Here is a 21814-nt window from a genome sequence, read left to right on the forward strand (position 1 = left end):
TCAATCAATTCTCAAACATTGATTTTCATAAGGTTTTTGCTGATACCAGAGCCACAAGAAAAAATGCATTCTTTGAAAATGCATTGAGTGCAATTACTAATATGCTCGACGAGTGCTTGGATGATGATAATACAGATTTAAACTAAAGATAATGAAATATAGATTTTATTTGGTTTTATACTACATTCGACCCCTTGGTTATTGAATTATTCAAAGGCCATATTAAAAAAAAGTTTAACAAAACGTATCGCAAGGCTTTGTTGGCATTCATTCTACCTCTGTTGGCTCCAAAAATAATCTCTCATTTCATCGTGTAACTTCGGGAATAAGCCGACTTTACGGTTTGAGCAGTTTCTGAATACAAGAATTGGAAGAGCCGGTTTACCCCACTAACCCCTTTTTCAAGAACCTAAATTTCTGCAAATTTTTGCATTAGTGCATTAGTGCATAAAAAACAAGGACACAAAACCGGAGTTTCGCTTCTCGCACAATGGGTTCGAAATGATGGTCAATAACATGTTCTAGAAAAAATGGATTGTCTCAGGTATCTTTATAACGGCGCATTTTTTGAATATATCTAATGAAAGCTCTTGAGTTGCACTACATAACGTATTATTTGGATTTTAATATTAGATCTGTTGGCAAGAGAAAAACTGCTGTGAAAATCGCCTTATTTTTTTAGAAAAATGCGATTATTTCATCATGTATTCTCGATAGCAACTTCCAATAACCCTCATTTTGTTGCCTTTATAGAGTAGAATAAACATGCCAATTTTCATGACAATCGATTCAGTTTACACAAAGTTATAACAATTTTACGTTTTGAGCAATTTTTGGACATCAATTTTTGACATGCTTTTTTACCCCACTTACCCCTTTTTAAAAAATCTGACATTATGCAAAACATTGTTCTATTATATAGATAAACAAACCCTGGAAGTTTTGGTCCAATCGGAGAACCTCGAAACAAGACCTAGTTGCGGTCTCCGCGAACTGGCTCTTAAGGCCCAAATACACACAAGGCGCAATGACACCTTCTCCATACAAAATAGAAGGCGTGATCGCTATCCCGCCTTCCATTTTGTATGGAGAAGGCGTCATTACGCCGTGTGTGTATTTAGGCCTTTAAGAAGCCATGACTGTCTGCAAAAAATATCGAAAAAACAAAAAATTGAAGTGGACAACATTTAATGGATCACTGATGACTGGAACAAAATGATTTGGCCAGAAGAGATGAAAGTAATACTATTTGGTCTGATGGCGGTGAACCGGTGAAAGTTTGCTGCCTACAGTCAAGCATGGCAGCAGTAAGTGTACCAGCATTGTTTTTTCAACCAACTAAGCATGAATTTGATTTTTTCTGCAGATAGAATCATGGTGTAGGGATCTATGTTTACATCTCGTGTGGAAGAATGACCAAGGAGGTTTGTTTGGATCTTTTGAAGCAAAAACTACCCGCGTATGTACAAAAACTAAAGATGGGGGGGCAGACAGACATACGTTCGAAGCACACCTCAAAGCTGGTTTCACAGTGGTTCAAGGACAAGCGCATGAAGGTATGGAGTGGCCAGCACAGTTTCCCGACTTTAATCCGATCGAGCATCTCTGATCAATTTGGGAAAATAAGGTCGAGGAGCAAACACCAATAAGCATCCACCAATGCAACATGTAAACTCAAATGAATGCGATAAAATCACCCCGGAAACAACTGCTAAGCTTGTTGAGTCAGTGCCAATTTGTTTTTATTTTGAACTCGTTTGTATTTGCTTTGTATATACATATAAAATAATAAACTAATCAACAATTAAACGTGTTTTGGTTTTCTGGTGTTTTTTTTTTAAAAATCTTATTTAAAATGTAGTTGTCCCAATAAAAGGTGTGATACGAAAAGTCTGAATTTACCTGTCTCTCTCACTCCCGTACAATCTCTTTTTCGAAAAGTGTTTCCCCAATTCAACACGTTATCATCGGGTCAGCCGCCACCCTCGTCCAAACCAGCAAACAGAAGCCTAGCGATTATCATGATCGCGGCACGATGCTGATCGCGTGCCGTGCTCTTCGTATATATGTCGCATAAGTTGGACAAAATTTGTCACACTGCCGCGCCAGGGGGAGGCCGAAAAGCGAGTACGCGGCGATAGCGCAACTTGGCTCGAGCCTCTGCGATCAGTTTCGCGACAACCGTTACGGTGGACGGACGGGTTTGGAACGGATCCTCCGGAAGTCAGTCAGTGGCCGGCAGCATAGCTATATGCACTCGATGCACACTCTGTCAGTAGAAACGCGAACGGCTGAGTGTGCGGACGGTTGTTCGAACATAGAGATCCTCCGTCTGGTTTATCGCGAGTGGCTAGATAATTTATCATATGAGCAGCGTCCCGCTACCGCTGCTTCTGCTGCTGGAAATAGGATTTGCAGAATTGCTGACAAATTTGAGCTTGGCGGCTTAAATTAGATTTACGTGCGTTAAGTTTGATTACCCGTACAGAGGAGAATCGTTGGAGCTGTGTGTGGATAGCGGCTGTCTGCTTGTTGCTGTTGCCGTTGCTCGTTGACTTATTCTTGATTGACACAGATGGATTTGATCAAACGGTTTACTAGCTTTTAAACCGTCCGTAGTGGTGTCCTTAGAGAGTAGATTGTATATTTTCTTGTTGGAGTTAAGTGGAACCATAGAGAGCCGGGTAGGTATTTATGGTTAGAGATTTGAATGCACGGGTGCATATTGAACTTTTACGATTTGCGCCCTTGGCGGAGTGAATTTATGGCATTCCAGGGGCATTTTACTTTCAACACTACACGCTGCTTGCTTGCAGAGATTTGGAGTTTTGCGTCAAGACTCTTTTCGCATAGCCGTGTGCATGGGGTGGTTTTTTGGGTTTAGACCCCACCCAGGGCAGTGAAGAAAAAGGCACTTGTTATGAGAGAGTTGGAAAAAAAGTACGAGCCTATGTCATTAAAGTTCACACAGTGTTGGTTTTGTGGGAACTTAGACAGTTTATCGTTTATCGTGACCTATTATGACCTTGCTTAATAGGTACTAAACAGTAAACTTTATTAGACTGTACTTATCAAAAGTTTCAGCTTGCTGAAACAAATAAAGAAACATGATTTGGATTCACAGTGCGCGTATTTTGAATTTCTGCCGATCGCGGTCTACAATTCCATGAAGTCATCACAGTGTCAATAGTGAAAATCTTAAAAAAATCAAAGCACAGAGAAAATGTTTAGAGTATTATGGCTAACAAAACGTTATCAGGTAGAACATATCAAAATTCACAAGGAAAAGTGTACAAAAGTGTTATAATCATATTTTAGTTTATCAGAGGTTTCAAGAATTTTGAGTAACTCTTATTGCAACCAGGAAGTTGCGCAAGGTCTTCATTGTGTTTAAATTTTTATTGCGGTAGCCAAGAGTTGAAACAGTTTTATGAAAAGTCAAATTTTCAACAATTCTTGATGTTTTTATCAAGCCAAATTTCTTAAATTTGCTATAAAACTTCATACAAACAGCATTCTATTATAAAGTAGAATAATAGAGCTTTCGTTCGAAGTGATCAAAGTTTTGGCTGCCATGAATTTCATCAAATGAACCATGATTACATTCATTGATTTCAAACTTAAGAGCTGCGTTGGAAAGCAAAGAAAAAGTATATTGTAAAATGTATGAAAAGAGATAGTCAACCTTTAACCTCAAATTGTTAATTCTGCTCATGTTGCCTTATGTTTATCTCTTATAAGACTTATTTCAAAATAAGGACCCGCAGAAATGGAATTCAATGCTCAACCTGAGTCAAATCCAGGGGCGGATTAATGCGAAGGTGAAGCAGGGCATCGCTCGTCAATAACACTGCCCTTACTAACATGCAGAGAATCCATCCCCAGGATACCTATAACTCGGTGACGGAATCGTGAAAGGAATCGCAATCACGATCCGAAAGGATTCCCACTCACGATTCTTATTTCAAGAATCCTAGAGCCATATACAGGGCATTCCTGAAGACTCTTTTTCAGGAATCCTTTTCAAGGACGCTCAGAAATCCAATGTGAGGAATCCTAGAGAATCTATGCGAATCGTATGTGTTCGTCCGGGCGGTCAACAACGTTTTTTTGAGACTTAAACGAATTTTCTTGTAAACATAACTTTAAAGCGACGGATCCGGCGAGCAGTTTCTATACGACACTATCACGTAAGTAGACGCGTTTTGATAATGTCTAGGGCACTGGTTCCCAACCAGGGGTCCGCGGCCAGCAAGGGGGCCGTGAGATTCATCTAGGGGGGCCGCGAAGCTCTTGGTAAATTTGACGGGTAACTAAAATTTGTTTCCAGATATCTCTATACTTTTCTGCGTATTAGGACCAAGACGTGAAACAAATTAGACTTGGAGAACGACATGAGACTGAAAAACGCAGCCTCGTATTACTAAAGCTGTGTCCGGATTTTTTTTTTGGGCCGCGAAGCTCTCTGTGTTACGTAAATGGGGCCGTGGAGCTTTTTGTGTTCAGCGAAAGGAGCCGCGGAGCCACAAAGGTTAAAGAGCACTGGTCTAAAGGCACCAAAATTCATAGTAATGGTTGAATAGCTATAATATTTCATTTTTCTCGGTTTGAGCTTTTGGAATGCATTTTTTTTTTATTTTATCGGCTCGAATCAAAATGATATCAAAATCATTTTTAGACTGCTACTTCTTAAACTGAAAATCATCTCCAGGAGAGCTTGTCAACTTCTCGAGGCCTGCTTGGCAGTGCCTACTTCGCCACTCCCTTTTGATTATGGAGCCCAACTGATCGTCGTAGGTCTTCGAATCAGCGTCTTCGTCAAGATGTCCGCACAACTTCGTGTCGGTTCAATAAGTTTCACTTGTATCACAGAACAGATATGCAACTTCGAACAAAACTCTGCAGCAAATCGGTGCTCAAGTTTTCGCATTCATTTTTTGCTGTTCCATCCTACATTAAGTTTACAGTGCATCGTTCGAACAGTTCGCTCCAATAGTTTGAACATGCACCAAAAAACTATTTTTTTTGCTTTAATGACCAGGAAAAAGGTGATCTTGAATAGTTGAATCTATCAAAATCAAGTTAAGACAGGATCGCATTCAAGAAATCTTTAAAGTGGAAATTCAGAAACAATTCACAATCAACGTCAATAAACTAAAAATCTTTCAACCATTCAAACATTTTATATACCTAACATTGCTAGAAATGCATATCAGACGCGCTGTACCAGCACTGCTTACGACATTAGGTAAAATGATTGTCGTTAGTCAAGATATTCAGTTTTCAACTTGGGCAACAAGAAAATTCATTAAATATATATCTACATAGAAACCGTTGCACGTATGCGGGTGGTACTGTACGTTTATCATGAAAAGGCACTCTCGCTAAACCAGTACCGGGGAGAACATAGGATTCTCTCGATGAAAAAGCGGCGAGAGCTCATACAGTCCTTTTGTTGAATGAATGGAATATAAGCGTAATGAAATTTCGAGTGTAAAATGCATTCTCTCCACCGCTAGATGTCGATACCTTAAATAAAGAGATTTTGTCTCGTTTTTGGTTCTTCAGTTGAACAGATGTGCTTGTATGCATTCAGCTGTGATGTGGTCCAGTATAGAATGGCGTTCCATGTCAGGTTTTGGGTCATCCCTACGCCACGGTTGTCCTTGTGGTATCTCTTGGGGTCTAATTTCGTTTCTCTGCAGGTTCGGGATCATAGTATTACATGCGTAAATCCGTATCCTGTCAAGGTCTGCTTTTGCGTTCATCTGCTTCTCTGCAAGATTCAAAGTCCCTCTACAATTATGGGTCAGTCAACGTGTTGCCTAAATGTTGAAAAATGAACATAAAATCGGAAAAGTTATCAACTACGGATGTTTTACTATCTAATTCTGTGTTCTGATGTATACTTTCGATCGATAATTAGTTTCACTGCAGCTGATGTGTGTAAATCGGTTGAGAAGAAAAATAGTACTTGCATAGCAAAAGACACAATTATCAAAATCCATCACAAAAGTTATTTTATTGTTGTAAAAGCTTAATAATAAGTTATTTTATTGGGTCGTGATGTATTTTCATGCGAAAGTAATAAAAATAGCCAAAATATGGACTGACCCACAATTGTGCACCGCGAAACGTGACATTACTTCAAATATGAGTCACTTCCCTCATTGCACCGAGCAGAATTATTGTTTTTAGTAACATTTTCAACATTAAATCATTTCAATCGTATGAATAGGGTTACAATTGAGTTATAAAAAATACCACTGCCAATGAAAATTGTTCAGTTTCGTGAGAATAGACGTATTTGCGTAAAAATGACCCATAATTGTAGCTGACCCATGATTGTGGAGGCACTGTACGTTTCCAGCTAAAGACCGTAGGGCAACCGTTCAGGAGATGCGTTGCCATCGGAGCCGCTATCGACCACAACATTTTTGCAGCTTTTGAACCATCGTCTGATTGAAGCGTCAAGCTACCCCGTTTTGCCGTGTGGGGTTTAATGATTCTTGTAGTAGATCAATTGCCCATTTAAGAATTATTCGCGACTTTGGTCCCCGGTGAGACTTTTATCTGCCACTGAACTAACGGCTCCCGGCGCAGCTTTTCCATGAGTCGCAGAATACAATCGTATCCAGCTTGTTTATAAAACCAAGGGTCATCTCGTATTTCGCAAGATTGTTCAGTGCTTGTTGACTGGCATGACCGATGCGACGATACTACAACTTACTTGTGGCTTGCCCAAAAGAAACGACATCAGAAGTCAGCACCTACATATTATCTCGAAGATACACCACACCGATTAGGTCACCGTCCTTCTTGAACTCCGCGCGGAGACAAAACCAATCGACTTCCGATAAAATTAGGATTTTTCGGGGCACCAAATAGCACAAAAACTAAGTTCTGGCTTTGTGCTCTCAAGTTTCGTTCATCCTGTGTCTCGGCGGAACTGGATCTTGCCGCTACTGCCTTCTTATCGACTGGCGCTATAGCATTTCCTTCTGGTTTCTTAGACAAACAGTTCTTTCGCGTGTGCTCTACCTTGCCAGAACGATGGTACATGCCGACAAACGGCTGCTTCTTCCTACCTCCGACGAGTCCTGTTGTTTGCTATTACCGAACAAATTCAAAGGTTTCCACCGATTTGCATCCAATAAGAATTGACTTGGCTTTTCTATCGGTCTTCGATTTCTTGAGAGCATCGTTTGCCGCCGAAGCTGTCTGCACAGATGGCTTCCTCCTGCATACTACCGTATTTTGGGAATGCCTGATAGAAAATCATTAATTTTTCAACTAACCTGCAATTATTTATTGTGAAACTGCTAAACCAGCATCAGAGTATCTAATTGGATCAGTTTGCACATTTGGTTTCGCCGTGAAACCTTTAAAACGTTTCAAACTTGCTATTTTTCACATCACTATTTTTTCTCTCTCGGTGTTTGTACTTTCGCGCTGGTTGCGACTAGAACATTTTCCACAAATACCGGCACGTAAGAGTCGCGTAACCACTCAAAATAAGTATACTTTTTCTTTGACACTGATAAACAGTGCGAAAAATCGGCCGAAATGGGCTAAAACTTGCCTCTCAACTGTAGCGTCTCGCAAAATTCCGGTTTTTGCTTTTTTCTAGTTTCAAGTCAACTGCGTGTGTCAAATTTTGCACCCGTGTTGTCAGCGCTGCCAACAGCAGACTGCGCTAGTATGTAAACAACAAAACAATATTGCATGCTAGCCTGGGGGGCTAGTAGCGGTCTCGATCAGCTAGATTAGTTGAGAGAATTCGTTATCGGTACTGTTTTTGGCACATTTGGTATGTTGTAGGATAAGTACAACGATACACCGTGCCACAGTGCTTAATCGAGAAAATTTCCTCCTCGAAAAGATCCTCGATCTGATCGGGAATCGAACCTGATATCACATGGCTAATCAGAGAGACACGGGGATCATATAGAAACTATTCGAAATACAATTATGAATGGCATTTACTAGTTTTTAGAGATTTCCGTCACAACCCAAAAGCACGTGGTTTCTGCCTATTTTTCGCTACTAATACAGACAAGTGTTTTCTTCCTCCTCACCTTTGTACACAAAAAAAAAAAAAACAACACCAAGTGAACACGTGAAAACAACGTTGATTTGCGTAAACCTGAATGTTTTCACTGATTTAGGTAAATAATACGCATAAAACTGGCGAAAACAACGCAACGGCTTAATAAAATGCGAATACTTAATTTTGGGTAAAAAAATGATGACTTCCGTGCAGGTACTCAAAAGTAAATGAATCACTTTTACCCAAAAGTACCTTGCCGCACACAACTTGGAATGATGATTTGCGTCAAAAGAAAGGAAGGTTTGGGAATTCTTATTTTTGTGTGTTCATTGCGAAAAAATATCCAATCGTGCAGCAAACTATAAAGAGGACTCTAATATTCTAAACATAGAAAAATCTTAGGGGGCTGACAGTCAAAAATTTAAAAAATCCGGAGTGATTTGCGATTGGGGGCAATCAACAAAATGTAATCAAATCGTTTCATTACACCATTGGTTTCGAAAAGACTGACCATTCAAAATAAATTATTCAAATCAAGTTTTTAGTGAAGGGCGACAGAACAGTTTACCTAAATCAAGAGATACTTTGGAACTAGGCCCTTTCAAAATACAGGCGCATTTAAAGAGGTGCAACGGAAGAAAAAATAAAAACAAGGCGCAATAAAGGTGGGCGAACCTCGTTGTCAGAATGCTTTAAGGTCGATTTCAAAAGAGTTAGAAGAAAAGCGCAGATTTTAGTCATAAATGCTCAAATTTAATGTAGTATTGTTAGAACGCTATAAGACATGTTTATTCTACGTTGATTTTTGGTATTAATGCCCTAATCGCGAATCACTCCGGAAATACTACGCTGAACATGAGTAAAAGCTGCTCCCTACATTTAACAGAACGTTTGCCATCTGGAATTGAAATTTTTAATATGAAAAAACCTTTGGGCAATTTTTGTACGATTTTCCATGGTGCTGCTCTGTCATAAGTTAGTTATACAAATTTATAACGAGCCTGGGATAAATCATTAGGGCCTATTAAAAGCATATAATTTCCAGAATAATGTGTCATAAAGTCTACTCTTCATCAAACAAACGCTGGTAGTCTATTGTACGAGAATAATACAACACTTCAAAGTTTCACTGCACTACTTGGAGCAAGAGAATGATTGCACGCTTTGTGCCGACAACATGACAACACAGACTGAAATAGTTGTTTTAACATTCAGAAAATTAGACGGCCTCGGCAAACAAAGATTTGCTCTGAATAAGCAAAACGCTAAATGTTATTTTTTGTAATTCATTTTGAAACTACATCATTGAACCAAATTTTGTAGGGGGTTTGTTCCTTTATTCACCTCATCAAGTCGACGTTCACGGAGAATGAACGGATTGAACACCAAATGTCCACGAAATTATTGAAGAAGTAAACCAAACACGATTACCTGCTTTTATGAATTCGACCAGTGACGAAAATATAGTGAACTTGATAAAATTTATCAGATATTTTGTAAAGTAAACTATTGTTCACTGCGCTTCCATATTCATCTTACCAGTTTTAATCACTACTCCAGTGCTTCTGCACTTAAAGCTCAACGTACTCACATTGAAATAATTGGGGATTGAAAAATTGCCAACACTCAGTTTTTTGCGGAATATAGGGGAACCGCTCCTAAATTCATCTCAGTACCTAAATTCATCTCATCACGCCTTTTTGGTCAATTTATCGTCAAATTTTACTATATTTTCAACGTAAAACTTTCAACCACTTGACAAAATCGAGAAGCAAATAGATTTACTTTCAAAAAATTGTAGAAATTTGGCGGTAAATCAGATAAATGAGAGAAATAAGATGAATTTAGGTGCACCTAGCTGTTGAGATGAATAATGGAGCGATTACCTTATTTCGAAATTATATTTGTGTGAAAATGACTAAAAATATTCCAATTAAGCAACAGTTGTTTTATTCCAGGTGATTATTAATTCACTCTTTATTTCTACAGAGATTAGTCTTAATATCCAAATAATCGGTTACCGGTTAAATCTGGACCAAGCTCCATTCAACTCTTAACCGGTTCGGCTCGTTCAGGACCAGTTGTATAATATTCCTATCAAAACCCAAACAGCAGTCAAAACATCGCAGCTTCAGATGCGAGTAACCCGAAGGCTAATCATTAATCCTTTATGGCTGTAATCAAATAATACAAAATGCCATGATAGCATCCAAAGTTTCGACTCATTTTCGCGAGATTCATTAAATCACACGACCATTCGGTTCGGCCAAATCCATTTTAATTAGATACCTGAATTGAGAGTGTTAATTAACAGGAAATACGCTAGACTTTATTGATATCAACATATGTTGAATCAATGGGAACATGCCGAATCAGTGTGACAATTAGAAGGACGTTAGCATCATTAAAAACATTTTAGCACTGCTTTAGACCCAATTGAGAATGATTTTAGCATCATTTTTAAAAATAGCACAGAAGTTCTCGTTGGCCTGGAAAGTTGTCTTCAGAGCCTGTTTATGTTATTTTTAAGCAAACACTTTTCAATTCTTTTTAAATTTTAGGTGAAAATTAAACACACAATTCATTAACATTGTTCAGTTTTCGTGATAAAAAAATCAGATTTTTTTAAAGTAGGTTTTTTAGTCATTCAACATATAATAATATATTTGTGTGTTTTTGAATTGTTGTTCTAACAAATTTACTATTTACAACTTTGCCTAAGACATCATACCAATCAAATAATCCATTCTGATTCTAAAGTGGGGTAAGGTGGCGACAACGAAACCCAATGGAAAACATGAAGTTGCGGACGAGGGATAGCTTCGTCCGTTCAAGACAGCAAATCCTCAGCAAACACAAACACTACAATGGACAGCACTCTTACTGCGCTACTCTCACCTATATTTACCTCACTGAAAGTAACCCACTATTCTGAAACCGAATTTGTGTTCTATGCGACATGCATTTTTCAGTTTATCATTTTTTGTAACAGTTACAAGCCCCAAAAAAAATTAATGAGGATCAGTTTTGAAATTTAAAAAAAAACTTGCTTCGAGAATGCATTTTTTGACGGAACACTTATATTACTAGCGTAACTCTGATACTACCATCTAGCAGTTTTTTTACAAATAGTCAAATCAAAACTAAACGAATTATCTACTGCAATTTGCTTAGGTTGTTTCAATATATTTCTGATTATTTTCTTCAAATCATAAGTTTTCAGCGAACAACCGTATGGAGTACACAAAAACCCAAACAAACAAACAATGGACCTTTCACGTCGAAGGTTCTCCCTACTCGTGTTTGACCGACAATCGGTGTAATCTAATTTTCTAAATTATCTATTGTACGTGTCAACAGGCCTAGAAAGGTTACAATTTATAGCTTTACTCTTGCAGCAGCTTGGGCCACAATAATCTGACTCGTGTGGAATGCGTTTCGAAGGGTTTTAGTCGGTGGGTTCGATTAGAGGATGAAACTGAATCTGGGACAGTCACTTTTCGGCTGTGGTGATCAGCTGATCAGGGATTTTTCAAACTTTTACAATCACATATTAATAAAGGCAACTAATTGACAGAACAATGGTTTGGAAGATGTCACGACCGATCAAACGATTGTAGGAAACCGCACGCTTGATCACACTCACGTTATTCTTGGCGATCTTGGCGCGATAAGTCAGAATGTGGCGGCGATAACGGGGAGGCACATTTTTCTCACTTAAAATTAACGTCAATGCGGTGGGCAATTTTTCATTTCTCGCCAACAGAACAAAGATACACCTGAGCCTATGAAAGTGTACACTTGTTTTACAGCTAATAGGAAAATAAGCTATAAATGCGCTAAAATCGTGTTTCGAGTGAAGCACCCAATGCAAAGTAGCAACTGTCGTGTCAGTAGCTTGACTGGAGCGTGGCTATTGCATGCATATATTATTGAGCTTTTCGCTAATGATATCTCGCAGTTTCGCCTCTTTTGTAGTCAAACTGTCTGTCGTAAAACACGATTTATACTTTTCATTTATGAAGTGTAATTGTGCACATTGTAGGGTGTACATGTACATACGCCCAGCAACGTGTTGTTCGTCATAATTATACGATATTGTAGTAATCGTAAAAAATATCCAGTCTTGTTTTAGCTTTCTAGGATTTAGCACATGGAAACTGCAATTGAAACTTTTATCTTATTGTTTAAGAAACTCCTAGCAGATGAATCTTCAGGCTTCGTCAGCATTCAATCAGAGTTTTCAAGCAGATTACTTTAGAAAATAAAAAACTACACCTAAAAAAATTAAGGACAATGCGAGAAATCGTTGAAAATCTGCCCACGTGGATGTGGATGGCCCCTAACTAGTGCGATGAAAAGTATGATTATTATATTTCATTTCGTTCCTTGGAATGTTCTTTACCCTTTGATGTATAGCTCTTTACTTCAGGACTACTTCCAAGGAACAAGCAGGCGTTGAAAAAAGTGACAGTCAGTGTTGAGACGGTTTGCCTAACTATCCCTTAGTGATTACGTTGAAGTGTTCGGAATTCGAATCAAAGCCGAGTTCTAAATTATTGTTAATTTCACAAAAAAAAATATGTTTGAATCTACATAAATAGCACCAAGTTGCAACAAAAACAAAATAATCAACATGTTAAACTTTAAGATCGACGATAAAATTATTTTTTTGTTGATTTTTTAGTGCAAGAAGTTACATCATTGCTTAAGTGTTCGAAATTTGATGCAGTACGGTACAACAATTAAGCAGCTTCCCGACCAACCACTCTTTAAGTTTCTTCATGAAACGAGAACGATCGTTATCGATTAGTTTTGAACCTATATCGATTGATTTCAGTTGTTGTCGTTTCATAAAGGTGCATAAAGAGTGGTTGATCGGGTTCCGCTTTGTGTGTTGAACGACGCCGGTTATGTCCTTACGATCTGTTAGGGAAGGAAGGATCGCCCACAGAACAGATATGAAACTTTGAACAAAACGCTTTAGCAGATCGGTGGCTACGCTTTCGCATTCATCGCTGTCCTGTCCTACATTGATTTCACATTGCATCGTTCGAACATGCAACAAAACTCTATTTTATTGCTTCAATGACCAGACAAAAAAGTGAACATCAATAGGAAAAAATTACACTTAAAATCTCTCATCCATTGAAATATTGATTAACAAATTTCTTAGATCATACACCCTGCGACTGTTGAAACCATTCTAACCAGTTAGTTGAATTATTTAAGTATTTTCGTAATCGAATTCCGACTTCGAATTTCTCGACTAACGTTCTCGACAAGAGAGACCAGCGAAGGAAAAAAATCACCTGTAGCGAATAATGAATAGACATAAAACAAGCCTAAGATGCGTTGAAATCGTCGTCAGTATGCTAAAAACAAAGTATCGGTGCTGGTTCACTCTCTTTGCTTTCCTCTTTACGATATATTTCTATTCATTAGGGTACACCACAACACGTGGTTCTCAATGTGCACAACTCGGTATATGAAGTTGTTCGTCTCTGTTACACAGAGGGATCAGAACTTCTTATATCCTTATTCGTTTGACTCATGAACATGATTTTTTGTCAGAAAAAGAAAGAAAATGACAGTGCCCTCTTACTCTCGCTTAAACTCAACCGCTGCCGAAGTACTCCCTTCCCCCACACATTCCCTCTCACCGCACCCAACCTCTGCTGCTGTTCAGGCGACATGATATTCTCCTGTTGCTATCCTTTCTTCCCCTAACTACCGGCCTATGGAGAGACAAACGCAACGATCGAATCGCTTCTCAGAGCTGATGTAGTCTAGTCATGTGTTTGTTTTCTCCCAGAAACCTTTGCACCATATCATCATTTCATTATGGGTTGAGAGGATTCAAGTTTATTCGCGGCCTGTACACTTCGTGAAGTGCACAAGTGATGAATAAACGACGATTGCATCATATTCGTTTCGTTTCCATCAATGAGAGAGACCGAAATGATTGGGTTGTTGAGTTATTTATGAATTTCTTAATTTTTTTTTATATATCAGTCAAAGAGTGTAATTGTCTGAGCAGAACCTGTTTTTTTTTTAATTTTATATTATGGTCCTTCGAGTTTTAAATGACGAATAAAAGTCGCTATAAATCGCTTGAATGACAGTTGGTTGAACTGTCATTGAAGCGATTTCGAGCTGATTTCGAGCAGTTTCAAATCATGATTGAAGAATCGAAAAACAACGATATAAAATTTCTGAAAATTATGTTTTGCTTAGAAAACGCAGCTTTTTCAGATGATATATAAAAAAAATCTAGCATAGCTAAACAACCCAATTCTTAACAATAAGCAGATATGAATGGCATCAGTGTAATGAAGTTTTGAGTGTAAAATGCGACCCTTCCACCACTGGATGGCGATATTTGAAATAAGAAAATTTTACCAAGAGAACATGTGAAAACAACTTAAATTCACGTAAACAAAAAATGGTGAAAACAACGCAACAGCCTAATAAAATGCGAATATAGTGAAGTCTGTTTTTACGTGAAATTTCATACCTAGCATCAAAATCACCATGGCGTTGGAGTAGCATTTGTTTTAATTGTATCGGTACGGTCGTAGCAGTCGTGTAATTTGTGTAGTTTGTTTTGGATTTTATGTTATGGTTGATAACCAAGATCAGTTGAACAAGTGATATTAGCACATTGTTTTAAACTAAGTTGATAGCCTCCAAAGAATGTGGCACATAATACCATTGTACCAAACCGATACAGCCGACGCCAGGTAGGGTCGAGAATGGATTTTTGGATTTGTGTCTCTAATATGTGTAAATTTCTGGTTTACTTCAGATTTTCTCACGACAAAACAAGATTCCGGAAATGGTGTCACGTCTTGGAAATTAACGAGATTTCAGTGCCGTTGAGCAAATGAAGAAAATTAAATATATACATTTGCTCTTGGTACCCCCGATACGATGAACCACCCTATAAGCCAAATATTTTAAGCATATCGGTAACACACCAAGTATATGGGTTTTGACAAGTTCACCACCTCTCTGGTCAAATGTCTTTTGGCCGTGTTGCCAACTGTGGCAAATCTGGTTTATATTGGATTTCGAACATGATATCCGCGATATCATGTAGCCGAGGTGATGTCCGATGACAGCTCGGTTGTATGGGATATCATGTGATATGGATGCCGATATGGCCTCGGTGGCACGAATCGCCTGATATCAGGTGATATGCGGTGTAGTGTGAACGGGGAATAACAGAGCAGTCGTCGTAGGCTCAAGTCTCGACTCGAGAGAGACTGTCAGCGTCTGTAGTATTATAACGCTAACCCCGCAATTGGGTTATTTAGCTATAGAGGCGAACTTCGATATAAGGTACCCTCGTTATAAAGTACCTTCGGTATAGCGTCACTCGATATAAGGTACATTTTACCTCGATATAAGGTACATATTTTTATTATGTTACAAATTACTCCGAAATTGGTATGGAAACTTCTATAAACAATATATTGGTTGTCTTGTCAACGTCTCTGGTTACTATTGATCATTTGAGGAGTGTCCATAAAATACTCCACACTTTGCGGAAGTTTGAAAACCCGTCCGAAAAATTTGATGTTGCTGAAAAAACATGATATAGCGTGGTTTAACATGGATGGTAACGGAGGAGCTGATGAAAAAATTTACTTAAAGTTTGATCCCTGAAGAATTTGTTTGAAATTTTAAAAGACAAAATTTTATTAGAACTCGAATTGCTAGAAATGTTTAAAAAATGTGCATTTTTTATCAAAAACATCATAAAACCCATGAAAAAGTTGGAAATATGTTTAAGGTATGTTCGGCAGAATAATGCGTTTCTCAAATATGTAAAAATGCTTTGAATACACTAAGGTAATTTTTTACGCGGGGGATGCGTTCCAAATTTGTATAGGCCCGCGTAAAAAACGATTTTTTTGAGTTGCAAACAGGACAAAGAAAACCGTCCCAAAACGTTAAAACCTCGTTTAAATATGATAGTGGTTCTAGAGACCAAAATTCAATATTTTAAATTTTGAGTATTCACACCAAAAATTGTGAATTTTTTTGGAAACTGATATATGATCAATCGTGGCCAAAAACGGAAAACGTGATTGAATTGAGGTCGATATCTTGCCCCGTTTTTGAGTAATGGAGAAAAGCAACCCGCGTAAAAAGCGATCTTACTGTATAGTAGGCCTCTGAAATCACACCCAAAAAAGTTGATTGGTTTTTTTTTGATTTTCAAACATTTTAAGAATGTGTGTATAAAACTACCTGTATGTGGTCACTATTCAAGAGATAGAATCAAAGCGTCTTCAGCAAAAATTTTCGGCATAATGTTACCTACAACTTTGCTGATGACTTAACTTTGTTTTGATAAGTAATTAAAATAAATTAATATCATTGCACTTTTAGGCAGATTAATCAAAAATCTTTTTGCATCAAAAGTTTCCTCTCAAGATAAACAAAAACTTTGTCGAACACACTATAGCATTTAAATTGCATTTTCACACTCAAAAGGCTGACGATCACGTTTTTCACGTTTTAAACCAGTGTGCAAAGTGAAACTTTAGGCCACCCTAATGTGTAAAGAAAAGTAAGTTCAAACGGTCATTTTTAAATGAAATGAAGAAAATACAGATTCCGAAATCCTGAAGGACGAGGAAATTATTGAAAAAGTTGTCAACCCGTAAGCAGATATTCATGGTTTATCATCGGACCAAAAAATAAATAACAACGAGAAGAAGAAAAAAAGAAGCTGCAATAGTTTGATCATGCAACAAAACACTATTTTTTTGCTTCAATGACCAGACAAAAAAGTTAACATAAGTTGAAAAAAATTACACTTAAAATCTCTCATCCATTCAAATATTGCTTAACAAATTTCCTTAGATCGTACACCCTGCGACTGTTGAAACTCTCAGGTTGAAACCATTCTTTTTTTTTCCTGTAGGAGCCTATGACCACTGCTACCATTAGTTAGATATATTGTGGTATACTCCGCGTTAATTTTTATGCACTGTCAGTTCGTTCCATCACTATGGGTATCAGTGATAGTCGCACTCAGACTTTGCATTTCACCCCAAGAAGGTATGACTTCTTTGATGAAGTTCCTTACCTTCATTAGTTCAGCAGACCATATCTCGTTAGGCGTGAGGATACCTTTTCCAAAAATACGCAGTCTTTGCTGAATTAATGCGCTGCATTGGCACAGTAAATGTTCCGAGGTTTCTACTTCAGAATTACAGAAACGACATAAGTCATCTGTCAGTTTACCTAATTTATTAAGGTGATACTTACTCGGACAGTGCCCAGTAAGTAGGCCAGTTAACGTACTCAGATCAGCTTTATTCATACTGTGTAGGTTCCGTGTGATTCTTTTACATGGTGTAATGAATAGTTTAGATTGCCTTGCTTTGGAGTAAGACTTCCAGTTGGCATCAATCATCATTGATTCCCAGCCCCTTAGCACAGATTTCAAGCAGGATGAAGATACCCCACAGAATGGCTCCGGCCCGACGAAAGCAGTTGAAGAACCAATTCTCGCTAAGAGATCGGCTTTTTCATTTTCTTCTATACTACAGTGACCAGGCACCCAGTATAGATTGACAACGTTTGTTACAGTTAGTTGTCGTAGGGATTGAATACAATCCCATACCAACTTCGACTGACATTCTAACCATTCTAACCAGTTAGTCGAATTACTTAAGTATTTTCGTAATCGAATTCCGACTTCGAATTTCTCGACTAACGTTCTCGACAAGAGAGATCGAAATGATTGGGTTGTTGAGTTATTTATGAATTTCTTATTTTTTTATATATCAGTCAAAGAGTGTAATTGTCTGAGCAGAACGTGTTTTTTTTTATTTTAAATGACGAATAAAAATCGCTATAAATCGCTTGAATGACAGTTGGTACATGGTCGAACTGTCATTGAAGCGATTTCGAGCAGCTTTAATTCATGATTTAAGAATCGAAAAACAACGATATAATATTTCTGAAACTCATGTTTTGCTTAGAAAACGCAGCTTTTTCAGATGATATATAAAACTAGCATCGCTAAACAACACAATTTTTCACAATAAGCAGATATGAATGGTTTCAGTGTAATGAAATTTTGAGTATAAAATGCGTCCCTTCAACCGTTAGATGGCGATATTTGAAATGAGAAAGTTTTACCAAGCGAACATGTGAAAATAACTTAAATTTACGTAAACCTGAGTGTTTTCACTGGTTTAGATAAACAAAAAATGGTGAAAACAACGCAAAAGCCTAATCAAATGCGAATACAGTGAAGTCTTTTTTTACGTGGAGGGAAGGAGGGGGTTAGTAGCGCATAAAAAAACGCGTAAATTTCCAAATCCGCACAAAAAAGAACTTCATTTGATGAACGTTTTTTATCATTTCTGCCAAATTGTTCCGAAAATGAATCAATAGCAGTGTTATTTCCGCAAGCGAATCGGTTGCTTCCCACACAAAATGGCTGATTTACGTCAAAAATATGCATATTTGGAAAACTTTTTTTTTTTTTTAAGGGGGGATTTGTTAGTAGCTTAAGTATTTATGATAAATATTAGTAAATAATGAGTATGTGTGTCCAATCACAAATGGTGACTTCTCAACACTGTTAGAAATTTGTAATTTTAATTGTTAGGATTTGTTTGCTTTCGCAATTAGGACTTATCATTCGTAGGGATTTAAACCTACTTGTCAGAAAAGGGGAAGTGAACTTACAACTAACTTAATTGCTAACTTATTGGCTATAAAGAGAGCTTATCTTAGCAATTGAAGATTGCAACGATTTTTGTCGAAAATTGTTAATAATTTTATTTGACATAGCTTCTAATGGTTCAACACCAGTAAGTCTATGTAATTCGAATGTACCAAACCAAGGAGGACGCTTCAAAATCATTTTCAGAATTTTATTCTGAATCCTTTGGAGCGTTTTCTTCCTTGTTGAACAGCAACTTGACCAGATCGGTACAGCATAAAGCATTGCTGGTCTAAAAATTTGTTTGTAAATCAAAAGTTTGTTCTTTAAACAAAGTTTAGAATTCCTGTTAATGAGAGGATATAAACATCTCGTATATTTGATGCACTTGGCTTGTATACTCTCAATGTGCTCTTTGAAAATAAGTTTTTTATCATAAATTAGTCCCAAGTACTTAACCTTGTCGGACCAACTTAAAATAACCCCATTCATCTTGACAACGTGATTATTGTTTGGCTTGAGGAAAGAAGCCCTAGGCTTATGCGGAAAAATTATCATTTGTGTTTTAGAAGCATTGGGAGAGATTTTCCACTTTTGCAAGTAGGAAGAAAAAATATCTAAACTTTTCTGCAATCGACTGCATATGACACGAAGACTTTTTCCTTTTACGGAAATGCTTGTGTCATCGCAGAACAATGACTTTGTGCATCCTGGAGGCAAATCAGGAAGATCTGAAGTGAATATGTTGTACAGGACTGGACCCAAGACTGAACCTTGAGGTACACCTGCTCTGACAGGAAATCTATCAGATTTTGAATTCTGATAGACAACCTGCAGAGTTCGATCAGTGAGATAATTTTTTAAAATTTTGATTAGGAAAATTGGAAAATTAAAAGTTTGCAATTTCGCAATCAAACCTTTATGCCAAACACTGTCGAATGCTTTTTCTATGTCTAAAAGAGCAGCTCCAGTGGAATAACCTTCAGATTTGTTAGCTCGTATCATATTAGTAACTCTGAGCAATTGATGAGTTGTGGAATGCCCATGGCGAAATCCAAACTGTTCATTTGCAAAAATTGAATTTTCGTTGATGTGTGACATCATTCTGTTAAGAATAATTCTCTCAAACAGTTTACTTATTGAAGAAAGCAAACTGATTGGTCGATAACTTGAAACTTCAGCTGGGTTCTTATCCGGTTTTAAAATGGGAGTAATTTTTGCATTTTTCCATAATTTGGGAAAATATGCAATTTTGAAGCAGCAATTGAAAATTTTCACTAAAAATTCCATTGTGCTCTCAGGGAGATGTTTGATTAGTATATTAAAGATTCCATCGTCACCAGGTGCTTTCATATTTTTGAAATTTTTAATAATTGATTTAATCTCATTCAAGTTAGTTTCAATTATTTCTGCAGGTAAAAAATTCTGGGAAGAAATTAAATCAAATTGACGTGTGACTTCATTTTCAATTGGACTCACAAAATTCAAATTTGAGTTATGAACACTCTCAAACTGCTGAGCAAGTCTTTGAGCCTTTTGTTCATTGGATACAAGAAAACGTTCACCATCTTTTAAAACTGGAATAGGCTTTGAAGGTTTCTTAAGAATCTTCGACAGCTTCCGAAATGATTTTGAATATGGTTTCAATTTTTCAACTTTAGTCTCAAAATTTTGATTCCTCAGAAGAGTAAATCTATGTTTAATCTCTTTCTGTAAATCTTTATAAATAGTTTTAAAAACAGGGTCACGAGAACGTTGATATTGACGTCTGCGGACATTTTTCAAACGAATTAGAAGTTGAAGATTTTCGTCAATTATTGGTGAATCAAATTTCATTTGAGCCTTTGGAACAGAATAATTCCTGGCATCAACAATTGCACATTTTAATGCGTCCAAAGCGGAATCAATATTCACTTCGTTTTGCAAATCAAGCTCATTATTGAAATTTCTCTCAATATGAGTTTTGTATCTTTCCCAATTAGCCTTGTTATAATTAAAAACAGAGCTCATAGGGTTTAAAACTGATTCATGTGATAAAAAAAAAGTTATTGGAAGATGATCAGAATCAAAGTCAGCATGTGTGATCAAATCACTACATACATGACTTTGATCTGTAAGCACCAAATCAATTGTTGAAGGGTTTCTTACAGAAGAAAAGCATGTAGGACTATTCGGAGACAAAATAGAATAGTATCCTGAAGAACAATCGTTGAATAAAATTTTGCCATTGGAATTACTTTGAGAATTATTCCATGAACGATGTTTAGCGTTAAAATCGCCGATTATGAAAAATTTCGAACGATTTCTGGTGAGTTTTTGTAAATCACCTTTAAAATAATTTTTGAGCTCGCGTGTGCATTGAAATGGTAAATATGCTGCGGCAATAAATAAAATCCCAAGTTCAGTTTGAACTTCAATTCCCAAAGTTTCAATAACTTTCGTTTCAAGATGGGGAAGAGCACGATGTTTGATTCGGCGATGAATAACAATTGCAACTCCACCGCCGGAACCCCGAATCCTATCATATCTATGAACCACGTAATTGGGATCATATTTTAATTTTATGATAGGTTTCAAAAATGTTTCAGTAATAATTGCAATATGCACATTATTTACTGTTAAAAAATTAAAAAGCTCATTCTCATTGGCCTTCAATGAGCGAGCATTCCAATTTAATATTTTAATTGTCTTATTTAAAATCATTGCTAAATTTTAAATTAGAAACAATTTTAATAGTAAAATTTGTGCCTATTTGAATGGCTTCAAACATTGATTTTGCCTGCAACATGGCGTTCATAAGATCGAACATTGCCTGTTGCAAAAAAGAAAGTTTACCTGCCGTAATAGGCCCCAGGCAGTTGACATTAGAAAAAATATTTTCGGTAGCAATATTAGCTGGAGTGATAGGTGTACAATTATTTTCTAGCGTGTTTTGCTTACCCATATTAACGGTCATTTTCGAACTACCAACACTAGGTGGTATAATGTTTGAACTACCTGTAACCTGTGCATAAGTTGAACGGGTATGCAAAGGAGTAGGTAAACTATGCGTCACTGGTACGCTTGGA

At 37.2% G+C, this 21814-nt stretch overlaps 1 protein-coding gene across 1 annotated transcript in view; it reads left to right on the plus strand.

Moving 5' to 3' along the window:
* The first annotated feature begins 2159 nt into the window (after positions 1–2159).
* The window catches only part of LOC129719305 (solute carrier family 46 member 3-like), a 38956-nt gene continuing 19301 nt past the window's right edge, over positions 2160–21814 (plus strand). The window contains exon 1 of the mRNA XM_055670744.1: positions 2160–2684. The gene's annotated coding sequence lies outside the window, so the exon portion shown is untranslated. The remainder of the gene's footprint in view (positions 2685–21814) is intronic.

Source organism: Wyeomyia smithii, chromosome 1 (assembly GCF_029784165.1).
Source record: "Wyeomyia smithii strain HCP4-BCI-WySm-NY-G18 chromosome 1, ASM2978416v1, whole genome shotgun sequence".
NCBI classification, from domain to species: Eukaryota; Metazoa; Arthropoda; class Insecta; order Diptera; family Culicidae; genus Wyeomyia; species Wyeomyia smithii.